Source organism: Mytilus edulis, chromosome 9 (assembly GCF_963676685.1).
Source record: "Mytilus edulis chromosome 9, xbMytEdul2.2, whole genome shotgun sequence".
Lineage (NCBI taxonomy): Eukaryota > Metazoa > Mollusca > Bivalvia > Mytilida > Mytilidae > Mytilus > Mytilus edulis.
Window position 1 is genome coordinate 82,509,318 of NC_092352.1, and position 18,590 is coordinate 82,527,907.

The 18,590-nt window shown below is 33.3% G+C and overlaps 1 long non-coding RNA gene across 1 annotated transcript; it reads right to left on the reverse strand.

Annotated features, from left to right (window-relative positions):
* Positions 1 to 10,840: 10,840 nt before the first annotated feature.
* On the reverse strand, positions 10,841 to 18,498 carry LOC139490463 (uncharacterized). Its single transcript, XR_011656339.1, has 3 exons — positions 18,425 to 18,498; positions 12,878 to 12,898; positions 10,841 to 10,858 (listed from the first exon to the last, which is right to left on the reverse strand). It is a non-coding gene; the product is annotated as an uncharacterized lncRNA (long non-coding RNA).
* Positions 18,499 to 18,590: the final 92 nt, after the last annotated feature.

Consider the following 18,590-nt stretch of genomic DNA (forward strand, 5'->3'; position numbering starts at 1 on the left):
CTGTCTCGTGAACGTCAGGAGGAGTACTTCGACTTTCTTCACCTATAAACGCTGATCGACCGCCTCAAAATAGCACATTATGGCTAAAAGTTGCGTTAAACCGCTCTTAAAAATTAATTAATCAATCTTCTAAAAGTTAATGAGACTAGGTTGTCCCCTGATATACCCTTCATAGTTTATTTGAATAGGTTTGTATAAAACTATGCTAGATAAAATTAGTTTAGACAGAAAACTGTTAGTCATTATCAAGGACGGGTCAATTAAACGACGAAAAGTACATCAACATGCTGTTGCATTCTTAAAACGGATGAATATAGCTGTTTAAAATGGTTTATTGTTACATCTGTGCCATGCACATCTAGCATCTATACATATCCATCATAGTTTGCAGATCACCAGGGTTTTGTTTTCCCCATTTCCCTTAGATATATAGCGTACAGATAATATAGTTGACCTACCTCCGTTATCATGATTATTGGGCTCTTGTTCTAAACTTTTCAGTCCTGCCCAGATAACCTGAAACATCATACAATCCATTTTATCAGTACATGCTAGTTTTACATACTGCTGGTTTTGGGTTGTTCAAGGAGCAACACAATAACAATATAAACACATACAGATTGCATAGTCATTCTGTCAAAACATTCATTTAGCACTGTGCTTTGGCATTTGTTGTATACAAATCAAAATATAATTGTTGAAGCCAAATGCGTTACTTGTATATACAAAAATCACGGTGACATATTGTACACTATATCTGATATGAAATTCGAAACGTAGCCATTATATGAAATTTATTGTCTGCCAATTTACTTTATCATTTGCTCAAAAAAGATGTACAAAATATTAAATAATCGAGTCTTTGCAAAAGGTAAAAATGTGCCACAAAATAAAAATAAAAAACCAACAACCCCTCCTTTTTCCCCTTAAACGAATAACAACTCCTTACCAATTTTAATTATATAAAGAAATGTATATTAATAAGGGCATCCGGAAACAATTGCAATACATGTATACGTGATTCTTGTTTTACATAAGACAATACAATGCCAAAGTTGTGGGAAAAGAAAAACTTGAAGTGTTTACATTATAAACTTGAATTAATCTTCACATTACGGGATTCAAAACCAAAAATTAAGATGTAATATTTATCAAGGTTATTAAGGTCCAAAATTAAAACCGTGAAGATTTTACTTGCATCTGTTTTTATTCTTCTAGTTCAGGGGGGATCGGGGGTCCTTATCCCTAAATCCTAGGCTTAAAAGCATGAAATCCCATCAGTGGCAAGGTTCCGGTGCAAAATATAGTTGACATGCATTTTTTGTCCGGACACATGGACACAACGATAAATTAAAAATTATAGTGAATATGATAATTCTGTTTAAACTTAAAGGCTCAAATGAGAAATGACACACACACGTGTCTATGTATCCCCGAACACACAATGCATGCTAACTATATTTTGCATCGAAGATATAACATATCTGGGTCATTTTCAAAACATGTCAAATTTTCAGTACATCCATGCTAATTTTTATAACTTCTAATGGAAATTTCAGTTCTAATGGTTTAAACGAAAGCTTGTAGAATTTATGATTCAGAACATTAATAATAAACACATCTTACATCTATTTTGATAAGATTAAGCTATATTTAAGTCCGATTTTGGGGGTATTTGTGTGAGTACAGGGTCAGTAAAATACATTTCGGATGATTTTTTTCCGATTTTCTGATCGCCTTGATATCTGCAAAAGGTACTTTTTAAGAACGCTAATTATTACTCTAACGAAAAATCGTAGCTTCTTTATTATTGTATGAAACATATTATCTACAAACTAAGTACGCGTACGGGAGGTGCATGTCCATCCTGTTACCGCTACTTAAATCAGCTGTTAAATTGTTCTCCCTATGAAAATTGAATCAGTCAGTGTTGATTTAAAAAGTGCAAAGTAATCTTTACATTTAAAACGCCACGTTACTTGAACAACAGTTTAGAAAAAAAAGAAATTTCAAGACATTTAGTGAAAAACAGAGGGTACTTTTTCATGTCTATGCTGTTACCAACAATTTCGATTAATTACACTAACAATATGCTTGTAAAAAGTGCAATAACGTGTTGGAAAACAAATTCACAATAAAAAAAAACATAATCACTTCATCAAAGTGTGAGTAGAGTTATTTCACAACAGCAATCAAAAACGAAGCAATTGTCTATCCTGTTACTTTGGTTGCTATGGTTACAGTAACAGGATAGACAATTATAGACAAAAACGTCGTTACAATTTTTATCCTAATATAAAGGTGCAAAACGAATGAAATATTTCGTTGTTTGAACTCATCTTAAGGTTTTAACGTCTTAATCTACCAATTAAGCATTTGCAGGTGCAACACTGATATCGGTAACAGGATAGACAAAAAGGTAACAGGATAGACTTTTATATATTATTATAGTGATACATCATAAACGAGATATCATTTCTCCGCCTGAATCCCGATTCCCTCCGCCTGCATCCCGAAATCAATTTACGCGCAGTGCACGTTTTTATTATATATATATATATAAAAAATTATTTTGTAGATTTTATATATCTTTTGATTTCATATTTATTTCTTTAAGAAATTTATTCTCCCAACCTTTTCATACAATATGTCTCTAAAAATCAAATTTAATGTAAATCATCAAAATCGAAAAATTGAAAGAGAGTTCAGAAGGTTTTTAATGAATTACGATTTACATGTTTTATATGAGTACATTAACAAGTCGACCAGTAGGGGATCACATTACCATTAAGAATGCCAATTATCTGTTGAAATATATATAAATCCACTAACTCAAAATTATAGTCTTAAGCAAAACAGTCCAGCATTTAGATTTGTTCGACCACGTTCACTGTCTCTAGCTTAAGCTTTCGTTTTCAAACGGGGAAGAGGAATCAGGAGGACATTGAAACATTTTCGTACAGTATTACATCACTTTGCGTTGTCGTCAAAATTAGAAAATAATTTTACATCCTAAAGAACCAAAGAGGCTCAAAATTCACATTAAACTCAAACGGATGTTTTTTTTCTTTCGAAGATAAATAGGTGAACGACCAGTTAACCAAAAGAGCTAACAGTAATGTAGAATGCATATCATGAAAAGAAAAGCAAGTTATACCATAAGGACTATAAAGTATATATCAATATGTTTAAGGACAATACAAGTCAAGATTCAGATCAAGCTGTAAAAACATTATGTTTTTATGACGAGTTATGATGATCTGCTATTCAATTTTGGAAACCTTACCTTCATAACTCCATTTTAATCAATGAAAAAGGGTGGATAGGTCCTACGAATATTACACCGAAAACACACACATGTTTTAACTTCAATTAAAACAATAACTTTTGGAAACGTGTTACAATGTCTTCTCCACTACTCGTCACTTTATAACCTTTTGCGCTCTTGCTGTAGACAAACAACAGCTTATCTTTTATTCCGTTTATTCTGTTATTATATAATGATTTTCGTCCACTATTTATATGTATAACGTTTGTCCCTATATGACAAGCCATGTTGCTGCCAACGTAGTCTAAATTTTCTGGGTTCATATAAAAACTAGATGAAAAGGAGATTATGAAGATTATCTTTACTTTTATACCGTGATGATGATTGCAGAAGCTGACAAGATACGTTACACAAATACACAAATCGAATAAGTTCAGATATATACACACAATACTATGGTGCCAAGGGAGCGTCACTAACCATAATATGGTGCCAAGAGAACTTCACCATCTAAACATGGATTATCAACAAAAGGAAATTTTAATATTAGCTTTATTTAAAGTAAGTTCAACAGGACACATTTCTTCAGTGTACACCCAGAAGCCGTCACTATTGAGAGCTAAAGATCAGTCAAATATCTAGAAGTGTTTTTAAAATGTATGTATTAGATATTGTTTTGATGACTCCTTGGTGTTTTTTCCGATGAAGGTAAATCAAGAACAGTGCTTGAGACGGATGAATTGATAACTTGTTGCTGCCATTTATGTCAGTGCTTGGTTGATGCCAATGCTTGTGGACTATCAGTCCTCGATGGTATCATCAGCAAAGTAGTCATAAACGATGTTGACTGTGCACATACAACAATTGAAACTACATGAAAAATGAGATGATACTCGTCTTAGAACAAATCTTGAAAATGACAGACACTTTCATTGTCTTATATATAAGTTATTTCCTTATTCACCTCTTGGATTAAATATCGATTTTTATGTCCGTTATGAGTTTCTTTTCTCGTAAAATAGTTAAAACCTTGTGATAGCTTTCAGTTGATATCGATATCAAAGCAACGATTTTAGCAATGCCTGATATCGCTAATGCTATATCTCGAACGATATGCACTAAAATGATCGATTTTTTACAATAACATGGCTTATTTCATCAATGTTTTATTATATTATATTTGAATCTGAATACAAGATTTGTACCAAAAAAATGTAATTCCCACTGTTTACATATATTGTAAAGACATGCATTTTGTTCAGCCGTCATTTGATTAAAGCAAGTTCGTTTTACTAAAACTCCAATTAACCTACTATGTCAACCACGGAAATTCCTTTGATCCTTTTGGACCTGTAAAAGATAAAATAACAAAAACATTGAATGTCTCATAAATATATTGTAGTACTATAATAATATTTATGGTGGAAACAGTTCCTGGTATTCTGTACAGGTCATGCATTTATAACGATTTATCCTACATGTTCTAAATCAGTTTACGTGAGAAAAAAAAAACGGAATTTAAAAGTATTGAACATCTGCGACCAATGCATATCTCCTAAATGTACATATACTTACAAAAAATGTATTATAATGTATTATATATACACTAGGTTAATGCCGTTCATTTTCCATAACGGAAACTGCAACACGTATAGCCATTATGGTTTTGAATCTCTAGGTAAAGAATTGGGGAATTACGCTTGTGTAGTAATTACAAAACAATGTCTTAACTTATCTATTACTTCACCTCCAAACTTAGTGTAGCGCATATATAGTGACTGGTCATTGTAATTTAATTTCATGCGATTTGACAAAATGAAGTTATTATTGATTTGTCTTTACCTATTTACTTTTTCAGATATGTCTGGGTGCAGACCAAGCATTACATAAAAAAGCACGTTAACTCCGCATGCACATATTTTGTAGGTTAACTTTAATTTTGGCGTTTACTAGTAAACGCGGTCAAAATGGAAATGTCTAACGTCTACCCGAGTAAACGCGTTTACTCTGTGTCCGTTTAGTCAGTAGTAAACTAGCGTTTACTTCATATTTCACAAGTTTATATTTTACGTGCACTTAAAAGTAAACGGGCATTTATATATAATTACTACAGATTTCACAAGTGAATTTTTACGTGCACTTGAAAGTAAATGCACGTTTACTATTCGCGTTAACTGATTGTGTAAATTATAAAATAAAGTTCGTCTACATTTGAACGTTTATCTTATTTTGTTAAAACAACTTTTATCTTAATAGATTATATGTTTTACGTTTATGAATTTAAAACCAAAACAGTTCAAATAGTTATCAAAAGTACCAGGATAATAATTTTATACGCCAGACGCGCGTTTCGTCTACATAAGACTCATCAGTGACACTCAGATCAAAATAGTTCAAAAAGCCAAATAAATACAAAGTTGAAGAGCATTGAGGACCCAAAATTCCAAAAAGTTGTGCCAAATACGGCTAAGGTAATCTACTCCTGGGGTAAGAAAATCCTTATTTTTTCAAAAAATTCAAAGTTTTGTAAACAGAAAATTTATAAAAATGACCATATATTAATTGATATTCATGTCAACACCGAAGTGCTGACTACTGGGCTTGTGATACCCTCGGGGACGAAACGTCCACCAGCAGTGGCATCGACCCAGTGGTGTAAATAGTTATCAAAAGTACCAGGATTATAATTTTATACGTAAGACGCGCGTTTCGTCTACATAAGACTCATCAGTGACGCTCAGATCAAAATAGTTCAAAAAGTCAAATAAATACAAAGTTGAAGAGCATTGAGGACCCAAAAGTCCAAAAAGTTGTGCCAAATACGGCTAAGGTAATCTACTCCTGGGGTAAGAAAATCCTTAGTTTTTCGAAAAATTCAAAGTTTTGTAAACAGAAAATTTATAAAAATGACCATATATTAATTGATATTCATGTCAACACCGAAGTGCTGACTACTGGGCTCGTGATACCCTCGGGGACGAAACGTCCACCAGCAGTGGCATCGACCTTAACAATTTTGATTCGAAATATTAACATGATTAACTTTCATTAATTGCAAAACATCAGTTCCAATAATTTTAAGTAGCGGATTTAGTATTAAATTGAGAATGGAAATGGGGAATGTGCCAAAGAGACAACAACCCGGCCATAGAGCAGACAACAGCAAAAGGTCACCAACAGGTTTTCAATGCAACGAAAAATTCTCGCACACCGGGGCGTCAGCTGGCCTCTAAACAAATATATACTAGTTCAGTGATAATGAACGCCATACTAAACTCCAAATTGTACACAAGAAACTAAAAGTTAAAATAATACAAGACTAACAAAGGCCAGAGGCTCCTGACTTGGAACAGGCGCAAAAATGCGGCGGGGTTAAAAATGTTTGTGAGATTTCAACCCTCCCCCTATACCTCTAGCCAATGCAGAAAATCAAACGCATAACAATACGCACATTAATATTCAGTTCAAGAGAAGTCCGAGTCTGATGTCAGAAGATGTAACAAAAGAAAATAAACAAAATGACAATAATACATAAATAACATCAGACTACTAGCAGTTAACTGACATGCCAGCTCCAGACTTCAATTAAACCGATTGAAAAATTATGTCGTCATCATATGAATATCAGGCACAATCCTCCCCCTGAGGGGTTTAGTATCATACCATCATAACATATATGAGAAGAACGTAACCCGTGTCATGCCAACAACAAGTGAATCAATATTAACGCCAAAGTATGCAATATTTAATGACCTGACAACAGTATCGTAACTAAATCCCTTCTTAATAAGTCTATTTAAAGGTTTTGTTAGCTTCTGAGGTAAAACTGACATTTTTGTGCTTTATAAAGAATATTTCCATAAAATATTGGAAGTGAAATACCTGAACGTATTATAAGTCTACATGTTGAGCTATATTATCGAAGGATGTCCTTATACCGATGATAAAATTTAGTAAATGTTTTGACTAGTTTGTGATATCGACAACCCTGGTGTAATAATTTTTCAGTAATACATAAAGTTCTCTCGTTGAAATTTTAAACAATGTTACAGACACGAGCGAATCGTACAAGTTGAGATATATAAACACCGTAAGATGGTGACAAGGGAACATCACCATCTAACTAGAGGCTCTAAAGAGCCTGTATCGATCACATTGGTCTATGTGCATATTAAACAATGGACACAGATAAATTCATGACATAATTGTGTTTTGGTGATGATGATGTGTTTGTTGATCTTATTTTACTGAACATTATTGTTGCTACAATTATCTCTATATATAAAGAACTTGGCCCAGTGATTACAGTGGAAAATAATTTCTAAAAATTTACAAAAATTTATGAAAAATGCTAAAAATTAACTATAAAGGCAATCAATAACTCCTTAAGGAATCAATTGACTATTTTGGTCATGAAACGTATTTGTAGATCTTGTTTTGCTGAACATTATTGCTGTTTACAGTTTATCTCTGTCTATAATAATATTCAAGATAATAACAAAAAACGGCAAAATTTCCTTAAAATTACCAATTCAGGGCAGGAACCTAACAACGGGTTGTCCGATCCATGTGAAAATATCAGAGCAGATAGATCTTGATCTGATAGACAATTTAACCTTGTCAGATTTTCTCTAAATGCTTCGGTTTTGGAGTTATTAGCCAAAAACTGCATTTTACACCTATGTTCTATTTTTAGCCGTGGCAGTCATTTTGGTTGGATGGCCGGGTCACCGGACACATTTTTTTTTAAATTATATACCCCAAAGATGATTGTGTTTTACGTGTTGGAGCTTTAATTTTGATTTTGCTATTTGATCATTTGTTGATTAGGGACTTTCCGTTTTGAATTTTCCCAGGAGTTCAGTATTTTGTGATTTTCCTTTTTTCCATGTTGACATAAGCTTGATTTTTATAACATCAGCGTTATTTACAACAACACAAAATTATAAGAAACTATTTGGACTTTTTGGTAGTATTGTCTATAATTCCGGAATTGTTATGTTATATATTCTAAGTTATCTTAAAGGTTCAAATTGTATTGGGGTTATCCAATCTTTAACAATGCCATCAAAGCGGGAGTTTTGGCATGCCACAAAACCAGGTTCATCCCACCATTTACTTCTTCTAATTCCCTGTACCAAGTCAGGAAAATGGCCATTGATATATTATAGTTCGTTTCTTTGTGTGTTACATTTTAATGTTGTGTTTCTGTTATGTCGTAATTCTTTTATATTTGATACGTTTTCCTCAGTTTTAGTTTGTAACCCGGATTTATTTTTTCCTTATCGATTTATGAATTTCGAACAGCGGTATACTACTGTTGCCTTTATTTGAATAACATAGAAATTTATGTGGCCACAGTTGACTTACATTCAATCGCATAAGTCGAAAATAAACAGACAACGCCATGGCTAAGAAAAAAAGACTAATATGCTGGCTAGGTATTTATTTACCCCGACATTGTGTTGTAGTGATATGGTAATGTTTGTATTCTTTTGTTTTTGTTTTCGTTTTTTATTAATATGTACTTTTACTATAGAGCAGATATGTGCCAATTACAACATGAACACAATGGTGACAGCTGATACTCCAAAAGTTCAAAGTAACAAATATGAATTTACGGAAATGATACAAAAACACAATGCACAAAGTTTATTTAATATGTAAAAAGTTGTGTTGTGCATTTGGAACAACAAAGTCCACTATTGAAAGCCTCTTCACAACCTGTACATTGAAAATCCCCGTATTTTCTTACTGAGCAGTGCTTTGGACGGTTGCAGCCAATCGCTAAAATAAATTATTTTTAATTAAAATTGACTGATAACATGGATAACATTGTTAAAGCTTGAAAAATTTGTAACAGTTTAATATAGTAGTCATAATCAGTTTATATTGGAATTGACCTTTTTTAACACAACTATATACTACTTGGAAACTAATTATAAAAATGTATCCTAAGACACCATATGACATATGAATTCTTATTTTTTGTCATTAAATATTTTTGTTCAAGACACTATTGTCACACTGTTGCAGTGTTGCACATGTATACTAATTAAAACGTCGAATGTAAACATGGTCGAATGCATATGTGTATATGTTGGTACAGGAGGTAAACAAATACACTAGCCCAAGTAAAACGTTATATCTTTCAGAATATCTTTGCAAGACAGCTGAATACTGTCCACTCGCACCTGAAGAGTTGTGGATAAACATTATTATTACATTGGTTGCAATGATTTATATTAATTTCCCAGTTAAATAAAAACCGATAATTTCACATGTGAAATAAACGTGGTTATTTCACTCTCCGACGTCATAAGCGTTATCAAGACGTCGATAACGTCGGATCAAAACAAATTGTGAATGAGTAAGGAAAAATATAGTTCCTTACATTTTCTATATTAATTTCATTAAAAAAACATTTGCCAATGTAATAAAAAGAATAACTGATTACAGAATTCAAATATCGACAAGTATTCAACTCGTGACCAAACAACAATGATAATTTACTCATGCGCAACGCGCATTCGTTAATTAATGTGTTGTTCGGTCACTCGTTGAATATTTTTCTCTATATAAATTCTTCGATAAGTTATTCTATAATTATAATTGAAAACGAACATGATTGTGCTTTTATGCATTAATAAACTAGTTCTTAAATATAAATAACTGAATTACAGGTGCTGCATTACCAATTATTTTTACAGTTGGAATATTTAAATAAGTTTGTTTAACGCACAATAATGTACTATTATAATAAGTTATTTTTTTAGTGTGAGTACATTTAATTGAACTCAACTGGTATTTTAGGTGTGATTCATTTGTAACCCTTTTACACGTTTTACTAGCTCAACAATATGAAGATCTGAATTACATTTGAATATCTTGATTGATATAACTTTTACTATAGTCATGTAAGTTTGTTTTTTTTTTTTTATAGAGAAGACTTAAATAAAATCCTTACTTAAGACTTTTACTTACCACTATATTTCACTGAAAGAAGAACAAAATTTAATGTGAAAACAATCATAATTATAAAATATATTTTAACGGTTAAATCCATAAACAAAAGTAATTTGTTCCAAAAAAGAAATTTAATTATGTTGAATCATTCATTCATACAAGATCAAGACATATGGACATGTATTTGAATTTTACATTTTAACCGACTTACTGGAATATATGTCATCTGATTCTTCTTAAATATTATGATTTAGAGCAGCTAGGTTTCGCCACTATCCAAAAGTCGAATACAAAAGCGCAAAGAAACTCGATATAGAATAAGAAGATGTTGCACCATTGCAAAGAGGACAACTATCCAACCAGGTCCAGATTAAGCATTGCCAATCTTCAGCATTTATGTGTAATACCATTTCAGAAAGTCTATGGTTTGAACCTGATACAGATTTAACCATCGATCTGTTGCAAGCTTTAAATGAGACAATACAAACAATCGATAGTTATATAATTAATTTCATATTTTCTCATACAAAGTCTATGTGATACATTCTTATAAAAACATAACGTTGTAATATTATGACTGAATATTTGATACATAAATCGACTTACGCTTCATGGTGTCATATTCTGAAGAAGAAAATAAGATATAATATGATATTTCAATTTAAAAATTTTGTTATATTCAAACCAATACGTGTCTTATACACTTTCGAGCATGTTCAGTCGAAGTACTGCAGTCCAAGTGAAATTAAGAAGAAATGACATTTAGTCCTGCATAATATAAAATGATCCTGTATTGCATTTTAAGTTCATTGCGCTGCTGGAATGTAGTTACATAGAAATGGAAAGCTCACAATTAAGAATCTGAAATCATCTGTTTTGTCGTGAAGTGTTTGTTTTCCAATTGCATAAATTGTTTGTCAATTTCTAGATGTAAGTCAAAATATGAGGCAAAATTAACTGTATCTGATGTATCAATTATCTCTAGTTCGATGGGATAGATGGGTTCAACATTGTCACCTAATATTGAATTATTTAGTGAAATAACATCATCTTTTTAGCGGACGGTAAAGTTAAAGGGTATTGAGAACTTGTTTACTTCCTTACTTAGATGTTTTTGTATGAATTCTGCTTCTTAAGAATAAAGGATGGTCCCATGGGAATGCCGATTGTTTATTGAAAAACACGTCCTTCAAACGTAACAAATATGTTGTCAATTAGTATATCAAGGCTCTTGCTAATGTCGGTTTCTGAGAATGTTTTGTTTGAATCAGAGTGATTTTTGCAAATTGAGTAAGAATCTGTCATTACTACTTACATTCTAGAACACGTATGTTTACATTTGTCCATCACGTGTTTCCCCTCACACTTGCGAAGTGCGGATTCCGAAGTTAAAACAAGCGGTATCATAGTTGCATACGGGAAAAAACAAGATCGGAGAATTAGTGTCTGGGAAGACATGAATACAATATCGGTCCATTGATGAAGATTATGAAAATATAAAGGGTTTTCTTTTTACATGTTTAACAGAAAACTCGTGTAAACTTGTTTTATAATTAAACTTAGCCATTAAAGTAAAACTATATAACATATTTTCACCTTTTGTCAATTTAAAGACTCTTATGACTTTAAGTTCAATGAATTAAGGAATATGAGAATTTCACTCAGAAAGGTAACAGAACAAATCGATCAATTTAGTGTTTAGCTATTTTAATACACACTTCGAAAGATATGCGACAATCAATTAACACATTATATAGTTAATTCTTTTGAATGTTCATAAGGTAACACATATAGAAAACAAATCAATATTGGAAATGAGTCCATGTTGTGTACGTACATGTATTTGTTTTGACGTTGAGATCCACGTCTTCTTCAAGTACGAAAATGAAGCTAGTATAACCGCAAGAGAATAACAAACGATTACGTAGAGGTAACAAGAACGTGCCCTTTCTAGCGTAGAGTATCATTTAATAACAACTATAACTGTCCGCAGTGGAAATTATGGCTCTTATTTATGTATTTAATTTGCTACTTTAAACTTCAGTGTTTGGTCAGCGGCGTTTTGATGATTTTGATGGCCATCTAACTCAGAAGCAACGACCGCGGTTCCTATACTGAAACTAAGAACACGGTCAGTACCAGTATGATGTTTTACGATACGAAGTTTTCTTAATGTATGTACTATGGAACAACTTGTATGTGCTAACCAAGAATCAGACAATGTTTTACTATCAAAGGGTTAAAGGTTAAATTCAAGGTCAATTTGCCAAGATTTCGATAATTGAACGATGTACCAGCATACTAAATTTATGTAAAATAAAAAAAAAACTGTATTTGCGCTTTGCGGGGGGTTAATTTGTTCATTATTTGACGGGTGCATAATGTTGAGCGAAAGTTGCTTACCCTTTCGGAGCACCTGCAATAGACTGTATGATAAGGTTCTTGATGGTTGTGTTTTATTGTGTGTGTTTTTAATACTGTTGTTTGTCGTTTTCCTTTTTTTTAATGGCATTTTTTATTAGTTCGTTTTTCTACTGAATTTCACTTTGGTTACTTTCGCCTCTTCTCATTCTACATTAACATGTCATAATGAAAATCATTTAAATAATGATGTTGAAGAGTTATATACAATGAGGTACTTACTGTTCAACTTTACATTCTCACCTGAAACAGAGAAAATAATATACATGGATATATTTTTTAAAACAGGAAGCGAATTTTAAGGGGATACATTGTATACAATGTAATTACCAAAAACATTTCAAAGTCACTCTCTACTTTCTGCACCAAGTGTAAGATGTTGGACAGTTGAATGCATCGGACCCAAAGAAGGTCAACGAAAAGATGTAGATAAATTTATGCATTACAAGATTTGAAAACTTCCTTTTAGAATGCATAAGTACGCTCTCCCGCCAGAGATATATTGTATGTACAGGTGCAAAACTGCCAACATAGCTAACTAAAATTAAACAGAAACAACATGAAGCCACAAAAAAGACAAAAAATACCTCGGGGCCGGGGATGAAAGGACAATCACCAAATAAAAAGAAGAAAACACAAGGGGCAGCATGTAAACAAAAAGAATTGACAACATACCAAAATAGGAGAGAGGAGATGTCAGACCATACATCAGAGCCAATAGAACGGCACAGAATGACCCTACCAGAACAATCGGGAAGTACGGACAAGGAGACAGTACCATTTCAGTCCGATCTAGGCGGTATTTCTGTGGCCAGTGGCAGTGACCAACATGTAATTGACCAAAACCAAGTACCAATACAACATATGGCTTCTGTGATGGCCGGAATTGACCAAAACCCAGTACCTACACCCAGACAACATATAGCTACTACCGGTATGTTTAATAATACAACAGGTTTAAGTGATTATAATAGGGATTAATATTCGCAGGATCTTAGTTTGAAGATCGTACACGAAAGTGGAACACCAGTGTGTTTGACCCTGTAGATGCCCATATTCCGGTAAAAATTAAGGAGAAAATTTGGGCCGGAGAATATATTGATTTAAATATTTTTACTTAAATATGCAAAAGATTTAGCCACAGCCTCCAAGTTAAATGGCGATCTTTCAGTAAAAGGAGGGTTATTAACTATAACTCCACAAAAACAGAGCACCATTACAAATTTGCGCGTATGGACATCTGCTTTTATCATCTTTGTGGATATAGTGCTAGAAAAATGGTCCTAAAAAGGTCAAGAGTTCATGAAATACATGTTTAACCTTCGACTCGCTTCATCTAGAGGATATGGCTCAGGTTGGGCAATATATCATGAACAATACCGCCTTGGGAAGGCAAGATGTCCACAATCGTCTTGGGCAGAGCTAGACATGGAGCTATGGGAGCTATGACTCACGGCATCATGCAATGGTTACAACTTCGGTAGATGTACTTATGGGGCAGCATGTAAATTTGAAGGCCTGCAAAAAGAGGTAAGGATTACGAGTTGTACTCTTTGGGATACTCCCCTATTTGTATGAATGAAGTAGAAGAATCTTTAAAGTGTTATCCGTCTAAGGTAATGGCAAACGAACTAATACATGGTTTTCAATTTGTTTTTTAATTACAATATTCCGGTTCACGTTTCCCTGTTAATGCAAGCAATTGAAAAAAGTGTGACTATTCATGCAGATCTTGTTAGAAAAAAAAGAGATTACTCTAGGTACAATTGACTGTCCTTATGAGCACCCACCTTTGCCAACCCTACGCATTTCTCCTATATTTTTGGCCGAAAAGTAGAACGGGGACCATTGTTTAATTCATAATCGTTCTTATCCCTTAAATAACTCTGTGAATGACTTTATAGATGAGAATCATCGCTCTGTGAGTATTCGGGTATTGACGACGCCGTTCGTTTGGTCCAAAATATAGGAATAGTCAGAAAACTTTCAAAGTCCGATGTTAAGAGTGCATTTCGGTTATTAAGAGTTTCACCTTCTGATTTTGACCAGTTGGGCTTCATTTCTGATGGTAAATATTATTTTAATCGTTGTCTAAAAAAAAGTCTTTAAAAAGTTCTTAACAGCACTTCATTGGGTTATGGAACTTATCAGTGGAAATTAAGATAAACTTCACTATCTACACGATTTCCTTTTTGGAATAGTTCAACTTGCCAGGAAACACTTGAAACGTTCAAGATATTATTTTCAAATTGAGGTGTTCCATTAGCCGAAGACAAAACCGTTCAACTCACAGAAATTTTGACATTCTTAGATATTAAATTTGACCTTTGTTAGTCTTGTATTATTTTAATTTTAGTTTCTTGTGTACAATTTGGAAATTAGTATGACGTTGAGTATCACTGAACTAGTATATATTTGTGTAGGGGCCAGCTAAAGGACGCCTCCGGGTGCGGGAATTTCTCGCTACATTGAAGACCTGTTGGTTACCTTCTGCTGTTGTTTTTTTCTATGGTCGGGTTGTTGTCTCTTAGGCACATTCCCCATTTCCATTCTCAATTTTACCTTTAAAATGGAAATGAGGCTCCCTGGGGAAAAACTGACTAATTTAAAACAAACTTTGCAGCTGTTTCTACATTAATAAAAAAAAGGTAACCTTGCGCCTCATTTCAATATTTAAAGCGCGAGGACATTAAAGTTTGGACCTCTTTATTAGAGCAATATAATGGAGTCACGGTCATGATTGATAGTTTATGGACTTCCGACGATATGCTTGAACTGTTTACAGACAATGCCGGGGGTCAAAACAAATGTTTGGCATTTACTTTCAGGGAAAATGGACACAAAGTTGTTGGCCAAAAGAATGGGCAGAAGGCCGTACGGTGACCTATAGTTGTTAATGTCCTTGTCATGTTGGTCTTTTGTGGATAGTTATCTCATTGACAATCATACCACATCTTCTTTTTTTATAGAACATGATTTTATTGAAGGACATTACTTACTTGGAACTTTTCCCAGTTGTTATATCACTTCATATATGGGGAGTACATCTTAAAAACAAACGAATAAGTTGTGTATGTGGATAATAAGGCCGTTGTTACTATCATAAACAAGAGAACTTCTTCTAAGTCGAATAACGTTATGTCCTTTGTGTTATCAGGAATCTAGTTTTTTCCTCATTGAAATATAATATTGTTTTAAACATGTTAAAAGCAGAACAAATTCCTGGTAAAATAAATACCATAGCCGATTTATTATCCCGTTGTGATTTTCAGCGGTTCAGAAACCTTTGCCCAGAAGCAGATCGGTACAGAACAGCAATTCCAGACCACCTTTGGACGTTTTAGAAATTGAATTAAATCATCTTCTTACCAGTTCTATGGCACAAAAAACTTGGAAAGCATACAATACGGCAGTCGAATCCTTTAAAAATTTTCGATCAGCTTAGAGATTTTATTTAACATTGCCTTCTTTTCATTCAAGGGTCTGTCAGCCTCTACTGTTTTAACATATATGTCAGGAATAAGTTATCAGCATAAGATCCACGATTTAACCGATAGTACAAAATCCTTTTTAGTAGGCAAACATAAGAAGGTTTAAAAAGGTTAAACCAAAAAAAAACCGATTTGCGGGTACCAATTTGAATTCATTTATTACAGAAATTAATCATTTCACTTCAACATGTTTGTTTTTCGTCGTATGAGTCCGCCATGTTTGCTTCAGCTTTTAGTCTAAGTTTTGTCGCTTTACTTCGCGTGAGTGAGATAGTTGCGGAAAGTAAAACTGATTTAGAGGCACATGTTATACAAATATCTGACGTTTCAATTCTCAAATTTGACCACAAAGAAGAGCTTCGTCTGTGTATACGTAGTTCCAAAACAGATGAACTACACTCTTCTTTAACTTTGATTATTAGTGTGCAAATCGACAAATCTTTTTGTCCCATTCACTTACTAAAGCAATTTTTACAAATTCGATATCCTTCGCCCCGGAGTAATTTATACATACATGTTGATGGATCAATGTTCGTCTATCTTACAAAAGAGTTTGTCATTCTCCGAAATATATGGACATTTCAGAGCACATTCTTTCAGAATCGGGGGAGCAACTGAAGCAAAAAGACTATGAGTAGATAACGAATTATTAAAGAAATAGGGTCGTTTTACATCGGATGCTTACACAAAATACACCCGTTTGAACATTTAAGTCTATAGACTATACATCTTAAACCGCAATAGCTTATTGAAATAAAAACATACATCAATTGTAGGTGTCAAAACAATTTGGTTAATAGGATCGTCCATAGAATATTGGGCCAACAAAGAAGCTTCGTCTAGACCTGGAGGACTTCATCTTTGCCTACAGAATACAGGTGGTTTGGATTAGTCAAATGGGTATGAAGTTGGGTGATTAAAATAGAGTCTTTGATCAAAGGTTGCTTAACCGCCCCTTCCGAGTTTCCTTGTTATTGAACTTGGGTCTAATGATTTGGGTATATTGATATCAGAGAAATTATAGTGATATAGGATGTGCTTCGGTTACATGTATTGTATCCAGCTTTAAAAATAAAATGTTCAGACATATTAATTAGACGGTACTAGTACAATGTCAATTGTTGTCAAGCTATTGGAAAGGCTCGTAAACGAGTAAACCTACGGGTCAAAAACTTGGTTTTGAGCATCGGTGGATGTGCAATTAGACACAGTAACATACGTGATAAAGAAAGTAATTTATTCAAATATGACGGAACACATTTATCAAAGATAGCTAATGATATTTATCTAAATAATTTACAAGGAGCGCTTGAAAAGTTCATGACATCCGGAGGACCAGCTATTTTTCCTCAGTGAAATTAATATTATTATAGAACTGTCATAGATTAGATTATTTAGATAACAAGTGAAACTCGGTCGGGAATTTAAAAGGGACTTTAAATAAGTTTAATTTGGGGTTGTTTCTGTGGTAATTTCTTTGGCCGTCATATGGCAAGATGAAAATGGAAAAAGTCCCAACATTGTACGCTAGCTTATATTTGGGGTTATATTCTTCTGTGTTCCCACAGAGATTAGATTGGGTCTTCTTTGAATGTACCAAAGAGACCAGTTCCTGAATTGGTATCAGTTTTGAACTTTAGGTATTCCCTTTTAATTATATAATTAATAATGGAAACCAAAGAGTTCGTGGGTGAATACTTGCTACGTATCGGGGTTCATTTTTCATACGATCTCTCTATTAAGCATTTAACGTGGAGGCTTGTAGCTTTCCTTGCCTATCAGTGAAGCACAGGCTTACCAAAAATAATGGTTCGGCGGTTTGTACATTCATCTTGCCTCATCTTGTCTGCGCAAAAAAAAAATAACACTGTAGCCATATCATCCCAAATTTTTTGTTGATTATATACTTATCTTTGAAAACAAAAGGAGACGAATTTATACATTTCACACATACTTATATGGTAAAAAAAGGGTTTGATTGCACATGAGACATAATTAAGAAGAAAACAAAAGTTGATTGATCGCCCATGAGACATGTAGATAATATCAAGCAGTTCTGATCTTTGATTAATTTAATCCCGCCACATTCGCCACGTGCATATCGCAAATCAGGAGCATGAGTTATTTTCTTCATTGTTTCTAGCATAAATCAGACCGTTTTTTTCCTCGTTTGTATTATTATAAACTTGACGTAGTCTCTTATCAATTATTCACAGAAATGATGTGGGAAGCTTCGGACTTCAAATTATAGATTGTTCTTAATTGCGATTTTACTTACCAACGTAGAGATTAGGATTTGACTCAAAACCGTGACACACATCACAAATTGAGGGATTCTTTTTGTATCTTCCTTTAAAGAGAAAAAATCTTAACGATCAGTTATACTCACTATCTCATTATCTACACTATAACAAGAGATTTGCTGATGTTAGTTTGTTTTAGTG